We start from the raw sequence: 16,897 nt of genomic DNA, 5'->3' as shown, positions 1-16,897 counted from the left end.
CTCTATGATTCTATGATTCTATGATCATGGGCATCTGGTGGGCCAATGTGAGAACAGGATGCCAGACTGGACGGGCCACTGGCCTGATCCTGCAAACCCATCTTGTGTTCTTAAACAACATCTCTCTCAATGGTGGATGACTCCCTTTTCTCTCTCTTGGCTATTCTTCTCCAGCTAGCAAGGATTCCCACAGCCTCATTATCTGGTGTCACTTGCCGTCACACCCACCTGGTGCCCGCAAACACCCCCCCAAGCACTTCATTAAGTGTGAGGGGGAGGCTTAAGAGGACCACCAGCCGGGCTTCCCTCCCACCCCAGCCAGCCCTTGGAGGGTGTCAACCTTTTCCACAGCTGTTAATACTGCCGCCGGGCTGACCTTTGCGGCTCCTGCCATTTTGCAATGCACAGATCAGCGGGCGCCGGTAAATCTTGTCAGAATTAATGCAAATGAGAGACACAACTCATTACCATCCTCCCTCGGCTTGAGACGGCGGTGTCGCCGAGACACCGCTTTCTCCGGAATGCGGGAGAGATCGGAAGCCAGAGCTGGCATGGTGGCATCCGTTCTGTGGATCCCTACCCACGCAGAGACCCTGAGTTTGCAGGGGCTTCAGATGGTGGAGGGACTGCAGACAGAGAGCACTGCAAGAGGGAAACTTGGATTTATTGATTTATTGATTTATTGATTGTTTATTGAATTTCTATACCACCCTATACCCGGAGGTCTCGGGGCAGTTCACAGAGTAAAATCAAAATATTAAACCACAAAATACATAATCAAAATAAAAAAAACTTAATAACACAGAGAGCCTCAGCTTCACGATCTGTCCTTCCAGTGAGCACTCAGGGCTGATTTTCTCATTCTTAAGGAAATCAGCCCTGAGTGCTCACTGGAAGGACAGATCGTGAAGCTGAGGCTCCAATACTTTGGCCACCTCATGAGAAGAGAAGAATCCTTGGAAAAGACCTTGATGTTGGGAAAGATGGAGGGCACAAGGAGACGGGGATGACAGAGGACGAGATGGTTGGACAGTGTTCTCGAAGGTGCGAACATGAGTTTGACCAAACTGCGGGAGGCAGTGCAAGACAGGAGTGCCTGGCGTGCTCTGGTCCATGGGGTCACGAAGAGTCGGACACGACTAAACGACTAAACAACAACAACAACAGAGAGAGAGAGAGAGAGAGAGAGAACAGCCACATTTTAAAAGGATATACGACAGGCATCCTCAAACTGCAGCCCTCCAGATGTTTTGGCCTACAACTCCCATGATCCCTAGCTAACAGGACCAGTGGTCAGGGATGATGGGAATTGTAGTGCAAAACATCTGGAGGGCCAAAGTTTTGGGGTGCCTGATATAGGATGTCAATCAGATCAACCAAAAGCACCTGGTTAAAAAGGCGGCTAAAGGTGTATAGTGAAGGCACCAGGCGAACTTCCCTGGGGAGAGCATTCCACAGACAGGGAGCCACTACAGAGAAGGCCCCGTTCTTGTGTTGCCATCCTCTGGACTTCTCGAGGAGGAGGCACATGAAGGAGGGCCTCAGAATATGATCTTTGGTTCTGCTCTAAGCTTGGCCACATGGATGCTCAAAACTGCTCTCAGATTTTGCAAGATCAGCTCAGGGTTTGTCCAGCATGGAAATTCATAGAATCATAGAATTGTAGAGTTGGAAGGGACCCCCCCAAGGGCCATCTAGTCCAATCCCCTGCAATGCAGGAATCACAGCTTAATGATCCTTGACATTTAACCACCCAATCTGTTTAAAAACCTCCAAGGAAGGAGTATCCGCCACCTCCTGAGGGAGTCCGTTCTGGTGTCAAACAGCTCCTACTGTCACAAAAGTTCTTCCTGATATCGAGTCAGAATCTTCTTTCTTGTAACTTGAAGCCATTGGTTTGAGTCCTGTCCTCCAGAGCAGGAGAAAACAAGCTTGCTCCCTCTTCCATGTGACAGCCCTTTGGGTATTTGAAGATGGTTCTCACATCACCTCTCGGTCATCTTTTCTCTAGGTTGAACATCCCAATTCCCTCAACTGTGCCTTACAAAGCTTGGTTTCCAGACCCTTGATCATCTTGGCTGCCCTCCTCTGCAAACATCCCAGCTTGTCAATATCCCTTTTAAACTGAAATGCCCAGAACTGGACACAGTATTCCAAGTGTGGTCTGACCAAGGCAGAATAGAGTGGGACTATGACTTCCCTTGATCCAGACACTAGACTTCTGTTCAGCCTGCCTAGAATAATGTTAAGGTTTTTTGCTGCTGCATCACACTGACACATGTTAAGCTTGAAGAAGAAGAGTTTGGATTTGATATCCCGCTTTATCGCTATCCGAAGGAGTCTCAAAGCGGCTAACAATCTCCTTTCCCTTCCTCCCCCACAACAGACACTCTGTGAGGTGAGTGAGGCTGAGAGACTTCAGAGAAGTGTGACTAGCCCAAGGTCACCCAGCAGCTGCATGTGGAGGAGCGGAGACGCGAACCCGGTTCCCCAGATTACGAGTCTACCGCTCTTAACCACTACACCACACTGGCTCTCTTGAGGTCTGCTAAGACCCCTAGACCCCTGTCCTTCTGTCAAGCCAGCTGTCCAGTCACCCACAGCCCAAGCAGCAGGATTTGACAATGCCTCTGCTCTTCGTTGATGTAGATGGGCGTCAACAGAGGAAGTGCCGCCATCTTGAAAAGGATGCTACCTTCATGTTCTGCTTGTTAAAAGGAAATGCTCTTTTCCTCTCCTTCTTCTGAAGATTCCCCCCACTGGAGAAGGGGCTCCCTAGTCCCTGGAGCCCGCCCTTCACAGGAGTCAGTGTGTTGCAAGAGAAGAATGGCTTATTATGGGAAAGCTCCTTAATGTTGGCACAGTAGTCAGAGGGAGGCAGCAAGCCAAGGTAGGAGAACGGTGAAAAAAGTATATCTCTGTCTCCAGAGCTGGGTGAAATACAATGCAAATAGGAAATATAAATGCTGTAACTGGGAAGAATTTCAAAAAAGAAATACTAATGCCATTTGCATAAATCCATAATGCATTTCTGGAATGCAAAACACATTAATTCAATAATTTCTCCGAGTACTAATGCAATAACTTGGCATGTGTGTGATTGTTCCTGGATTTATATGTTTATTTCTTGTTTTCCAAGGACAGAAAAGGAAATGAATTGTCAGGAAAGGATCTTAGTTCAACTCTCTAATACAGAGCTTTCCAAACTTTCATGTTGGTGACACTCTTTTTAGCCATGCATCATTTTGTGACACAGTAATTCAGTTTTACTAGCAAACTGGAGGTTATACTAACCCCTTTCCAGCCCCAGGAGGAGCGCAGGGAGCCTTTGTACGACACACCTACACACTGCAGCCGACACACAAAGGTGTCGCAACACACAGTTTGGAAAGCTCTGCTCTGATACAAAGCAGTTCTGGTTTATCATCATCATCATCCTACCTTTCTCCAAGGAGCTCAGGGTAGCCTACTAGCTTCTCTACCTACCCTGCCAATCAATTCCCACAATAACCCTGTGAGGTAGGTTAGGCTTCATGGCCAAGTGGGAATTTGCACCCTCATCGCGAAGGCCCAGTCCAACATTCTGACCACGCAGGTGACAGGCAATGCAGGTGCTGGATTTGGGTGTGTGAGACTGTGCATATGTGTTGGGGGCACAAGCAGTCTCCGCCCCAGACCTCTGAACATCACTATGGCAAGGACCCTCAACTGCCTGCATATAAACTATGGAACTCACTTCCCCAGAAGGCTGTGGTGGTCACCAGGTTGGGTGGCTTCAAATGGGAATTAGGCAAAGTCATGGAGGAGGAGGAGGAGGAGAGGGCTATCGAAGGCGAGAGCCAGGATGGCTTTGTTCTACTTCCGCAGTTGGAGGCAGCAATGAAGAAGAAGAAGAAGAAGAAGAGGAGGAGGAGGAGGAGAGAGGAGGAGGGAGGAGGAGGAGGAGGAGAGAAGGAGGAGGAGGAGGAGGAAGAAGAGGAGGAGGAGGAGGAGGAGGAAGAAGAAGAGAAGATAAGATAAGATATCTTTATTGTCATTGTCCCCTTGCGGGAACAACGAAGAAGAAGAAGAAGAAGAAGAAGAAGAAGAAGAAGAAGAAGAAGAAGAAGAAGAAGAAGAAGAAGAAGAAGAAGAAGAAGAAGAAGAAGAAGAAGAAGAAGAAGAGGAGGAGGAGGAGGAGGAGGGAGGAGGAGGGAGAAGAAGAGGAGGAGGAGGAGAAGAGGAGGAAAAGGAGGAGGAAGAAGAAGAAAAGAAGAAGAGGAGGAGGAGGAAGAAGAAGAAAAAGAAGAGGAGGAGGAGGAAGAAGAAGAAGAAGATGAGGAGGAGGAGAGGAGGAGGAGGAGGAAGAAGAAGAAGAAGAAGAAGAAGAAGAAGAAGAAGAAGAAGAAGAAGAAGAGAAGAAGAGAAGAAGAGAAGAGGAGGAGGAGGAGGAGGAGGAGGAGGAGGAGGAGGAGGGAGAAGAAGAGGAGGAGGAGGAGAAGAGGAGGAAAAGGAGGAGGAAGAGAAGAAAAGAGAAGAGGAGGAGGAAGAAGAAGAAGAAAAGAAGAAGAGAGAGGAGGAAGAAGAAGAAAAGAAGAAGAGGAGGAGGAGGAAGAAGAGAAGAAAAGAAGAGGAGGAGGAGGAAGAGAAGAAGAAGAAGAGGAGGAGGAGGAGGAGGAGGAGGAGGAGGAGGAGGAGGAGGAGAGAAGAAGAAGAAGAAGAAGAAGAAGAAGAAGAAGAAGAAGACGAGAAGAAGAGAGGAGGAGAAGAAGAAGAAGAAGAGGAGGAGGAGGGAGGAGGAGGAGGGAGAAGAAGAGGAGGAGGAGGAGAAGAGGAGGAAAAGGAGGAGGAAGAAGAAGAAAAGAAGAAGAGGAGGAGGAGGAAGAAGAAGAAGAAGAAGAAGAAGAGTTCTATCATTTATATGCCGCCCAACAAAAAATAGCAAAACCACAACAGGGCTGCCTTCAGAGTTCAGAGGGCTCTTGTTTTTATGGGAATGTTAGGGATGTGGATTAGGATATATTATTAGATAGATCCTATCCAAGCTTGTGTTAGCAAGCTTCCAATATCAGCAGAGTGGCATTCCCCTTTTGTGCGCAGCAAAGCATGTGCGTTAGATTCGCTAGAATCTCTATAACAATATTACACTTTATAGTTCAATATTACACTTCCTGGCAAAGGTCCCCTTTGTCCCTCTTAAAAGAAATACACAACACAGTGTTTATAAAATAAGATAGAGTTTACTTACAGTTTCATCCTGAGTTACAGCATAATCTCAGAAAGGCAGGCTTGCTTAGAAAAGTTACAAGTATATATATATCTAGAGACTACTTAGTAAAGTAAGACTCCATTTGGTCTCACTCTTGGCTGCAGGCCTAGAGTGAGAACCATGCTAACTAGAGATTCTCTGGAGATGTGTCCTCATCGAGGGAGGAAGTAGCTAAGAGAGAGAGAGATTGCAGGCTAGGGCTTTTGTCCCACCTAATCTCTTCAGCATATCTGGAGGAACAGGAACTGACCTGTAGTCAGGTGTCCCTCCAGGTGAGTTCCTGTTAGTGGACACTCTAGGAACTGTTGTGACTTGTCTGCCCCAGTGTTCCATCCCACAGTTTTGTGTTCATTTTCTGCTTGCAGATTTCCCACAGGCATCTGGTTGCCACTGTGAGATCAGGATGCAGGATAAAATAGGCCATCGGTCTGATCCAGCAGGCTCTTCTTATGTTTGCATGTGCGCAAATAAATCTCATATCACAGAAGTCTCCAGTGACCTCATTCAAAACCTCTCCTTCCTTGGAGGTTTTTAAGCAGAGGTTTGATGGCCATCTGTCAGGGATGGCCATGGGGGTCCCTTCTAACTCTACAATCCTCTGCATCCACCCAGGGTGTGGCTGGGACCCATGAAGCCACTCGTGGCCCAGAGAGATATAACACATAGCGTATAATGATACATTCGCTGGTCATTATGGTGTTGTGTAACTTCTTGGTGTCCTTTCAGGAAGACTATCATATTCTTGGTGTCCTTTCAGGAAGACTATCATATGTCCCAATTTGAAATTGATTTTTTTTTTTGCATGCAATACAGCAGGACACAAGTGCCATGGTAGAGATTAAGCAGTTCTCGTGATGGTCCCAAGTGAAGACAACCTTATCTCAGCTGGCAATCCACAATGTCTTAGAACTCCACCTACGGTGTTCAGAAGCATCCCGGACAACGATACGGCCACCTCTGAAACAGGAAGGTCATGCATGCACACATACTGAGAGCTGGAATCTAGAATACTTTTGTTTCATCATAAAAGGTGTGAGTCCAGCTGGCCAGCGGCAGCAAGAACCAGAAAGATGAAAGGCGCTAAACCCTAGATGCAACCTCAGCACAGGGTGAAGCCTGATGAGACAAAGGCAAGGAGAAAACACCTTGAAGTGAGATGAAAGTTCTCGAATTTCGTTAGCGATGCCTTTTAAAAAGAAAGGAAGAAAAGTGAAATGAAAGAAGAGCTGAGCTTTAAAAGCCGTGTCCAACTTAAAGTAGAATTATCCTTTCGATTTGTTTTGTTTTTAGCACTGATTCTAATGTGGAAGGGTAAACTACAGTTCCCAGGGTTCTTTGGAGGAAGCAATTGTGCTTCCAATGTTCTTTCAGTGTATGATGTGTAGGCAGCCATAGGTAAACTAGATGCAGCGACAGCTCCTTGGGTGGCTTTAAAAGGGAGCCAGTTAGATCCCTGGAGGGAAAGGGCCATCCATGGCCATCTGTGGACGCCAGTTGTTGGGGTTCACAAGGTGGTTTTTTAGGGAAATGGTTGGCATCCGTCTGTCTCGGGAGACAATGGAGGAATGTGCCTTTGGGGGTGAAGTCAAAAAGCTGGAGAGTTACAGCGCCTGCTGTGGCTGAAGAGACTGATAGGGGAGAGACATGTGTTGTTGCAGCTGGGGCAGGTAAAGGCATCCAGTTGTGCTGCTGCAGATGCATCATAGCGTTTCTTCTCGCTGCGCTCCTCCCAGCGGTCATTCCTCCTCTGGCTGCTGACTGTCTGTCTCCAGGAACTGCGGTTGTCTGCAAGGGATTCCCACATGGAATGATGTTGCCAGACTCCATGTCATGTCTGCAGGAAGCTGCATTATGCAGAGTAAGCCCATTGTGATCCCTCTAGCTCATTGTTGTCTACAGTGACTGTCAATGTCTCTCCAGGATTTCGGACAGGGACTTTCTACCAACTCTACCTGAAGATGCTCTTCTGTTGAGCAACGACCCTTCCTGAACTCCCCTGCTGCCTGAATTCTCCAAGAGCAAGTGTGACATGATGGCTGAAATGGGGAAGACCTCTGTTCAAACAGCCTCTGTGAGCCAGTGTAGCATAGTGGTTAGATACAGGTAGGTAGCCGTGTTTGTCTGAGTCGAAGCAAAATAACTTCAGAACTTCTGAAGAAGTGTGCATGCACATGAAAGCTCATACCAAAATAAAAACTTAGTTGGTCTTTAAGGTGCTACTGAAGGACTTTTTTCATAGTGGTTAGAGTGCAGGATTGGTACCCAGGAGAGACCAGGGCTCAAATCCCCACTTGGCCACCAAGCTCGCTGAGTGTGGGCCCATTCACTGCCTCTCTCAACCTAACCTACCTCACAGGGCTGTTGTGGGGATTAAATGTGGAGGCAGGGGGACCATGTACACCAGGGATCCCCAAACTTCGACCCTCCAGATGTTTTGGACTACAATTCCCATCTTCCCCGACCATTGGTCCTGTTAGCTAGGGATCATGGGAGTTGTAGGCCAAAACATCCAGAGGATCGCAGTTTGGGGATGCCTGATGTACACCCCCTTGAGCTCCTGGGGGCAGAGGAGAGGGGGGTGAAAGAGTAATAAACAAATAATAAATAATAATCTTCACCACGGGGCCCCGCCCAGTGTCCTTGGGCTCCTCACCTTCTCTCAGCCAAACCTGCCCTGCCAGGGTGTTGCGAGGATAAAATAGGGAGAGGGGAAGAAGCCCTTCTCCCGAATTTTAAGAGAGAGACCTGAATAAATACATGGTCTCGTTTTCATTTAAGCATTCAAGGTGCAGCTTTGGATTTTGTGAACAGCGCACCTGGGTGTGCAGTTTTTTTGGCTGCTGAGCTCACAAGAAGGAAGAGGCAACCAAGCCCCCCAGGTGGGCAGCCAGCGCCCACCCACCCCCCGGGAGCCAGATCTGTTCAAAGGAGGAACGCATAACAATTGGTGTGTGTGTGTGTGTGTGTGTGTGTGTGTGTGTGTGTGTGTTTCTAAAACTTCCAAGGAAAACAAATGGCTTTCCTCCAATGATGTGTCTTAACACGCATTCATCAGGAAGGGTGGTCTGATCCTGCTCAGGGGATCCGTCATGCTTAGGCAAGTGACTACTCTGTGCCAGAAAGTGGGTGAGGGGAGCCAGGGCAGCATCCTGAAGGACAGGGAGGCATAAACGCCTCTACATCCGAATGGCAATATTGCCACCTGCAGGACAAGCCTTGAGCTGCCAGTTTCAAAAATCTGCAAAGAGGTTGTGATTGTGGGACTCTGAGGAGACAGGTGAAACCACCACCACCCCCTCTCTCCACCAGCCATTCCCTGTCTTGCCTGCACTCCAAACATCTCTATTTCCCTAAAGAATAATATAATTGTGGAGTTGGAAGGGATCTCCAAGGGTCATCTAGTCCAACCCCCTGCAATTCAGGAATCTCAGCTAAAGCATCCATGACAGATGGCCATCCAACATCTGCATAAAAACCTCCAAGGAAGTAGAGTCCACAGTCTCCCGAGGGAAAATGTTCCACTGTCAAACAGCTCTTGCCATTAGAAAGTTCTTTGTAAAGTTTAGTTAGAATCACTTTTCTTGCAATTTGAATTAAGTGGTTCAGGTCCATCTTCCATGGGACAGCCCTTGAGATAGTTGAAGATGGCTGCCCTATCTCCTCTCCGTCTCCTCTTCTCTAGGCTAAACATACCCAGCTCCTTCAACCGTTCCTCATCAGGCTTAGTTTCCAGACCCTTCATCCTCTGCCCACCTTCCAGCTCCTTCAACCGTTCCTCATCAGGCTTGGTTTCCAGACCCTTGATCCTCTTGGCCACCATCCTCTGCTCACCTTCCACCTTGTCAACCTCCTTCTTAACCAAAATATTGGGCAGCGGAGCTTTAAGCGAGATAAATCATGGCAGCATTATTAGTTCCTATCAAAGCCATTGGCCTGATCCAGAAGCCTCGTCTTATGTTCCTAAGGTCACTTCCAGATGACCTGCTTCTTGAGCATCTGTTCTCATTTGTTTGTGGGAAGGTTAGATGACGCTGCCCCAGAAGAATTGCTATTCCAGTGCGCCTGCCCATTGCTTTCCTTCTTGCAAAAACACTGATTTGGTGAGTCGGGTTGGGGGAGAAGTGGCTTTGCTGTGCCAGAGCACTGAACCCACACAAACTCTCCCTAAGCATCAGCTCCTTTGTAATTCAAAACTGAATTTGCTGGGTATGTGACTGAATCCCCTCTGCAGAACGCTGACAGCCTGGTAACAAGCCAAAGCCTGTGACATTATTATCTTAACTTTTGGCTTTTGTTGGAAGGCACAAACAGCAGCTGGACATTTTTAAGGGGGAGCCACAGCACAGCTCGTGAGCCATCTGCTTTGTCTTCTTCAGCTTCTGCAATCCCCTGGCTTGGAACGAAACACTGATATTGCCTCCTTTCCTTTGCCCTTCGTGGCTTCTTGTCCTCCTTTCTCTCCTCCAAACGCCTCTCCTCCTCCTCCTGATATGGCCAATATCGACAGAATCCTGGAGCCTAGCCAACAAAGTTGCTTCGCCCCCTTTTCTTCCAGATAGGGCAAGCATCAAGGTTGAGCTTGTCTTAGCAGAGACCTGAACTTCCCAGGCTTGATAGATGGGTCCTCCCTTCTGCCATTGGACTATCAAGGTCCACTTTGCTGGGTGGATGGTTTCCAAGGTTAGGAGGCAGTCAGTAGGAAACAATGTCGGAAAGTTTAAAAAGCATGCAGTCAGTGTGACCGCAAGTAGCTGAATCTGGCTGCTTCTTGGGTTGGGAGCGATGAATGGCTCGTCCCAGAGGCATCTCGTTGGGAATTTGTTTCATAATGCCGAGGTTCCGAAAGGCTACGGAGCAAACCTAGCCTTAAATGCTCGGAAGCAGGAGCGCCGAGTATATTTATGGAGCCGACACGGATAGTGCAAAATGTTCTGTGTTTCCAGAAGAGGTTAGCTGTCACAAAGGATGAAACCAGGAATATTCTCCAGTGAGCCTCTCTGCAGAGTTCATCTGAAGATGAAAGGGGAATAAAATATTCTGGAGCGGATCCAAGGGTCTCCTCCTTCGTTGTTTGGAAGATAGGGGCCTCACAAATGGCCCGTACCTTGTCACCGGTTGGATGGACCCCTTCTGCGTCCACCTTAAATCCCAGAAAGTCCACCTGCGGCACTCCCAGTAAACACTTTTCCCGCTTCACCTTGAGGCCCGCCGTCTGGAAACGGTGCAGGACGGAGCGGAGGCGGTCCTCAAATTCCTCTGGTGTGGGCCCGGCGATCAGTACATCATCGAAGAAGGGGGTGACGCCAGGAATCCCTTTAAGGAGAGAGTCCATTAGATTCTGGAATATGCCTGGTGCCACGCTAACGCCAAATTGCAGCCGCTTAACTCTGAATGCCCCTCTGTGCGTCACAATCGTCTGAGCCTCTGCTGTGGCTTCGTCCACAGGCAACTGTTGATACGCTTGGGCCAAGTCCAGTTTGCCAAAGATTTTTGACCCAGCCAGGGTGGCGAGGACATGGCTGACCACTGGCACTGGGTATGCATGGGCCGTGAGAGCCTTGTTTATGGTGCATTTGTAGTCTGCACAGATGCGGACCGAACCGTTAGGCTTGACGGGTGTGACAATTGGAGTTTCCCAGGGGGCGTTGGGCACCGGCTCCAGCACTCCTTGCTCCACGAGCCGGTCCAATTCCTCGTCTATGCGGGGTTTCAGGGCGAACGGGACCCGGCGGGCCTTGTGCCTGATGGGTCGTACAGCGGGGTCCAGCTGTAGGGCAATGGGGGGTCCTGTATATCGTCCCAATGCCCCATCGAAAACCCCTGGAAACTCTTTGCATATGGCGTCCACGTCCACTTGTAAGCTAGTGCGGTTCACCCCGGTAACGGCTAGCCCCAGAGGTCCAAACCATGCCAGTCCCAGTAAGCTAACGTAGGGGCCCTTAACTACCAGCAAGTCCAATTGTTGCTTTCGCCCTCGATATTGCACCCTGAAGGTCCCCACCCCCATAGTAGGGACCTTACGTTTCTGGAAGTCCCGGAGGGTGAATGGGGCCGGCCTTAGTTTGGGACCCCCATTAGGGCACAGTTCCCTTAATGTTCGGGCCGAGATTATGGATAGAGTTGAACCCGTGTCCAGCTCCATGCGGCATGGGGCTCCCTCTATCTGTACCTCTATATAAATTTTCTCTGTGCTGGGATGGGGCAACTGGAATACCTGGTAGTCCGTGATCTCCGTCGAGTTGCCTTGGTGCATGGTGCCGTGTGACCTGGGGCTCCTGGGTCGGTCATCTGATGCTTGTCGACGGGTGAGTCGAGCCCGACACACCCGGGCGATGTGTCCCAATTTTCTGCACTGCCTGCACTCTGCGTTGCGGAAACGACAGGTCCTCCTCTCGTGGTTCTCCCCGCAGCTTGCACAGTTCCCTCCTTCTCGTCGAGGCTGCTGTGGTGTGTGTGCTGCTTGAGTGCGCCGCTGTACTCGGTGTACTTCCTCCCTGTCAGATTCGGATTCGTCGGTGAGGTCTTCGTGGTAGACCCTCGGTTGGGATGGCGGGGCCGGTCGTGCCTCTTGCGTTGACCTCTCGGCGGCTTCGGTTGCCAGGGCTTCCTCCAGAGCAATCTGGAACGTGAGGTCTTTTTTGGCGTAGAGGCGTCGTTGCAACATCTCGTCCCTCAGGCCACCGACGAGGCGGTCACGAAGCATGTTCTCCAATTCTGAGAAGTTGCATAACCGGGCGGCTTGGCGGAGGGAGGTCACAAATCCAGTTATGGTTTCCCCCGGGGCTTGCCGCTTTGCGTAGAAGGCATTTCGGCAAGCTACCACCGAGGGCTGTGGTGAGAAGTGCTCCTTCAGCCGTTCCATTATTGTTTTGTAAGAGACGGTAGCAACATCTCTAGGTGCAAGGAGAGCCCGGGCGATTTCAAACGTCTCCTCTCCACAGACACTGAAGAATGTCGCCCTCTTCATGGCATCGTTGGTGACTTCTTTCGCTTGCAGGAGGAAGTTGAAACGGGCGGCGTACCCTTCCCAGTCTCTCGATGCTGGTTTGAATGGCGAGAAGCTGCTGTCGGTTGCCATTCTGGGTTCCTTGGGTCCTGGAGCTGAAGCCTGGATGCACGGTGCGATGCAGCGGTGCAGCAGGTGGCGGTGCTGCGGTGCAGTGCGTGGTGGCGGTCAGCTCAGCAGGATCCCACCTTCGTCGCCAGTGAAATATACTCGGAGTCAAGAGTGAATTTCATGCTCTTTATTCAGCTCATAGTCATCAAGGAGGAGAAGAGAAGACGAATGGCTCTTTTCCCCAAACCATCTGCTTATATACATTATTTACACAATGGGCCTTGCGTGATTGGCTACTTCAGGGCTACACCTGTGGCCAATTATATTATGGATTGACTTCTGCCTGCAGCCTGATTGGCTGCTCCTACAGGCCAATCAGGTAGCAGATTCACTTCTGCCAGCCGCCTGATTGGCTGCTCCAGCAGGCCAATCAGGTTGCGGATTCACTTCCACCTGGAGTTGGATTGGGTAGCTCCCGCTGATTCTGAATCCTATTGTTCTAGGATTCAGCTCAGTACATAACAAATTTCAAGAGTGGTGGTAGGATAGACCTGGTGTTGCTTAAAGTTAGATGTGCTTAACCAGGGGCAGAACTAGGCTTTATTTCACCCGGGTCAAAGGCCCAATTTGGCACACATTTGCACGCACACACACAGGCTGGGAACCTCAACGGTACCCCACTCAATGGCAAAAAAACCCGGCTAGCTCCTCCATAGTTACGGCACTCATTTAACATAAGAACATAGAATCATAGAGTTGGAAGAGACCACAAGGGCCATCCAGTCCAACCCCCTGCCGAGCAGGAAACACCATCAAAGCATTCTTGACATATGCCTGTCAAGCCTCTGCTTAAAGACCTCCAAAGAAGGAGACTCCACCACACTCCTTGGCAGCAAATTCCACTGCCGAACATCTCTTACTGTCAGGAAGTTCTTCCTAATGTTTAGGTGGAATCTTCTTTCTTGTAGTTTGAATCCATTGCTCCGTGTCCGCTTCTCTGGAGCAGCAGAAAACAACCTTTCTCCCTCCTCCATATGACATCCTTTCATATATTTGAACATGGCTGTCATATCACCCCTTAACCTTCTCTTCTCCAGGCTAAACATACCCAGCTCCAGCCGTCCCTCATATAAGGCATCGTTTCCAGGCCTTTGACCATTTTGGTTGCCCTCTTCTGGACACGTTCCAGCTTGTCAGTATCCTTCTTGAACTGTGGTGCCCAGAACTGGACACAGTGCTCCAGTTGAGGTCTGACCAGAGCAGAATACAGTGGTACTATTACTTCCCTTGATCTAGATGCTATACTCCTACATAAGAAGAGCCCGCTGGATCAGGCCAAAGGGGGCCCATGTGGTCCAGCACCCTCTCCTCACAGTGGCCGGCCAGATAACCCAAAGGGAAACCCACGGGCAGGATTCAAGCACAAGAACCTCTCTCCCCTCCTCTGGCTTCCAGCAACGGGCATTCAGAAGCCTTGCTGCCTCCAATTGAGAAGCCAGAGCAGAGCCATCCTGGCTAGGAGCCTTGTTTCCTTGGCCCCACTGCCCCCTTGGGTCAAGCAAGCGATGCAGAGTTTTGAAGCAGCACAAAACCCTGCAGAATAGCTCCCTGGCCAGGAAAAATCTGTTGCCAGTCTCCAGCATGGAAGTCCCATCCACAGCTGTGCTGGTCATCTCCCTTACAACCCCAAAAGAAGGAAGGTTGAAGTTCCCACGGCTGCTTTTAGGCAGATACCTAAAACCCCTGTGACAGGGGTTTTTATTTAGGCACAGGTTCTATACAAGATCTCAAAGCAGCTGTTTTATTACAGAGAAATTTCAGGAACAGACTGGAAAGAGAAGTTGCTGAATTGGAACTCATTTCCAAGCTTAAAACCATGGAGCCACCTGGGATGAATAAAGACATCGGATTCTTATCTCATTATGCATGATCAAGCTTTCTTTAGTGCCTCAGCCCTTGCTCCCCACCCCCAGGACTAATTGCAGTCATCAGCAGTCGTTAACAGCCATCTACAGGTTTACCACTCCCATCAGCCCATCACTCATTCCCACCCACCCCCACCACCCTCTGTATATATATAAGGGTCTGACACTTCTGTTTCAAATGTATCTGAAGAAGTGTGCATGCACACGAAAGCTCATACCAAAATAAAAACTTAGTTGGTCTTTAAGGTGCTACTGAAGGAATTTTTTTTATTTAGGCAGATACCATAACTGGAAAAGACCCTGATGTTGGGAAAGATTGAGGGCACTAGGAGAAGGGGACGACAGAGGACAAGATGGTTGGACAGTGTTCTCGAAGCTATGAACATGAGTTTGACCAAACTGCGGCAGGCAGGGGAAGACAGGAGTGCCTGGCGTGCTCTGGTCCATGGGGTCACGAAGATTCGGACACGACTAAACGACTAAACAACAACAACAACATCTCTTTGATCTATTCCACTGCCTTGGGAAGAGGAACACAGGAAGCTGGCCCATCCAGCATTTTCTTTCTGACATGGGGAAAGCAGGGTAGAAAGTACCCCGATTAAATAAATAAATAAATCTTTTCTGCAGAAATGATCTTGATTCTTCCTAATTCATAACAAATCACCCTTGATTCAAACAATTCATCCCCGCCCCCGCAGCCTGCAAGAGATCTCATTCTGCCAAGCAGCTTAATTTGAACTGAAAAGATGAGGATAATGAGTCCATTAAGGTAACCGCTTTTGGCCGGTTAACCAGCTGGGGGTCCCCTTGCGGTGGAAGACGTAATCAGCTTTGCATTTTGGCCAGCGACTGCTAATTAGCTGCAGATCATTTAAGCATATTTCACCTCCGTGCTCTGAAACAATGGAGCAGGTAGACAGGAGCTCCTGGAGACATAGGAGAGGGCGTTGTTTTTATTTCCTTCGCTGGGGCGGGAGAGAGAATGGGCAGATCATGGTGGTTTCCTGGGAATTGCTGGTCTGTGAAAGGGCCCCACTTAGCCAAGGAGTTTGAGAAGCTGAGCAAACTGTCAGCAGCCTCCTGTCCAGACAAGGAAGTTCTGCCCAAGAGCTTCACTACCTGAAGTGGAAAAGGCTCCCTTGGAAGGTGGCAGACTCTCCTTTTAGCAGAGGTTGGGTGGCCATTGTAGAGTTGACAGGGACCCCAAGAGTCATCTAGTCCAACCCTCTGCAATGCAGGGCTCTCAATAAAGCATCCACGGCAGAGGGCCATCCAACCTCTGCTTTACAACCTCCAAGGAAGGAGGCCCTTCAGCTGTGATTCCTGTGATTAATGACTGTATAATAAACCGGCTCTGTTAATGCCCGGGCAATAAGGGCTCACGACAAGCTGCTAAGGAGATGAGGAGGAGGCCCAAGATCCTACCCAAAGCAGAGGCCTTTGCCTACGTTGACTTGTGCATCCAATTTCACAGATGAAAGTGCCTACAATAAGCACACACTCCGCGGCCCCAGAAAACACACCACATTTGAGGGATAGAACCCATCAGATGCGGCGGCTGTTGCTGCTGAAGATAAACTATACCTGCACCCAGCTGAGAGAGAAAGAGAGACAAAGTTGTGTGACAGGGTTTTTTATTTATTTACTTATTTTAATTCTTCTTGACGTGACTTTGGGTGTGGGAGCTCAGACTGCGATCCTGTCTCCAAACATTACGGTACTCTGTTGTTTCCTTTCTATTTGCAATGAGCTGGAGCAGAACCACTTACCCTAAACCTTTCAAAGCAGGACTGCATACCCTCCAACATTTCTCTGACAAATGTAGGGATATCCTAAGGAAAAGCGGGACATTCTGGGATCGAATCAGAAGCCGCGACAGCCTCTGTAAATCTGGGACTGTCCCTGGGAAATAGGGGCACCTGGAGGGTCTGGAAGTGCTGGGAAACGATTCCTCCCACGGAGAGAGCAGATAGAGAAAAGTTTTTCTCACACAAGAACTCAGGGACATCCAAATGAAACTGAAAGTTGGAAGAAGTGTGCATCTGAAGAAGTGTGCATGCACACGAAAGCTCATACCAAAATAAAAACTTAGTTGGTCTTTAAGGTGCTACTGAAGGAATTTTTTTATGAAAGTTGGAAGGTTCAGGACAGAGAAAAGAAAGTCCTTCTTTAGGTAGCACTTAGGCTCATCTACACTTCGTTTTGTGCCATGTTTCTAGGCAAAGGTCCACACTTTAAAGCACCATGTCCAAGCACCTTTTATTTTTGCCCCAGTGCTTTCCCTGAGAAAACCCACTCTTTTCCGCTGGATCGGAGCAAAAGGCAATCCGCCCTAAACCCAAATTGCCCTTTGTTCCAATTCAGCATTAAAGAGCAGGGAAAGCGCCAAAGGAACAAAGAGTGTTTGGACATGGCGCTTTGAAGCACAGACCTGTGCCTAGAAAGCATGGGGGGAAAGGTAAGTGTGGATGAGCCCTTAGTTCATAGAATAATAGAAATGCAGAGTTGGAAAGGACCCCAGAATCTGGTAAAATGCGGGCTAGACAATGCTACCATTCAGTGGATTTGTAACCGGCTGGCTGACCGAACCCAAAGGGTGCTCATCAATGGCTCCTCCTCATCCTGGAGAGTAGTGACTAGTGGGGTGCCACAGGGTTCTGTCTT

Source organism: Zootoca vivipara, chromosome 1, assembly GCF_963506605.1.
Source record: "Zootoca vivipara chromosome 1, rZooViv1.1, whole genome shotgun sequence".
NCBI lineage: Eukaryota > Metazoa > Chordata > Lepidosauria > Squamata > Lacertidae > Zootoca > Zootoca vivipara.
The sequence above is the reverse complement of the archived record's forward strand: the minus strand, read 5'-3'. Positions refer to the sequence as shown.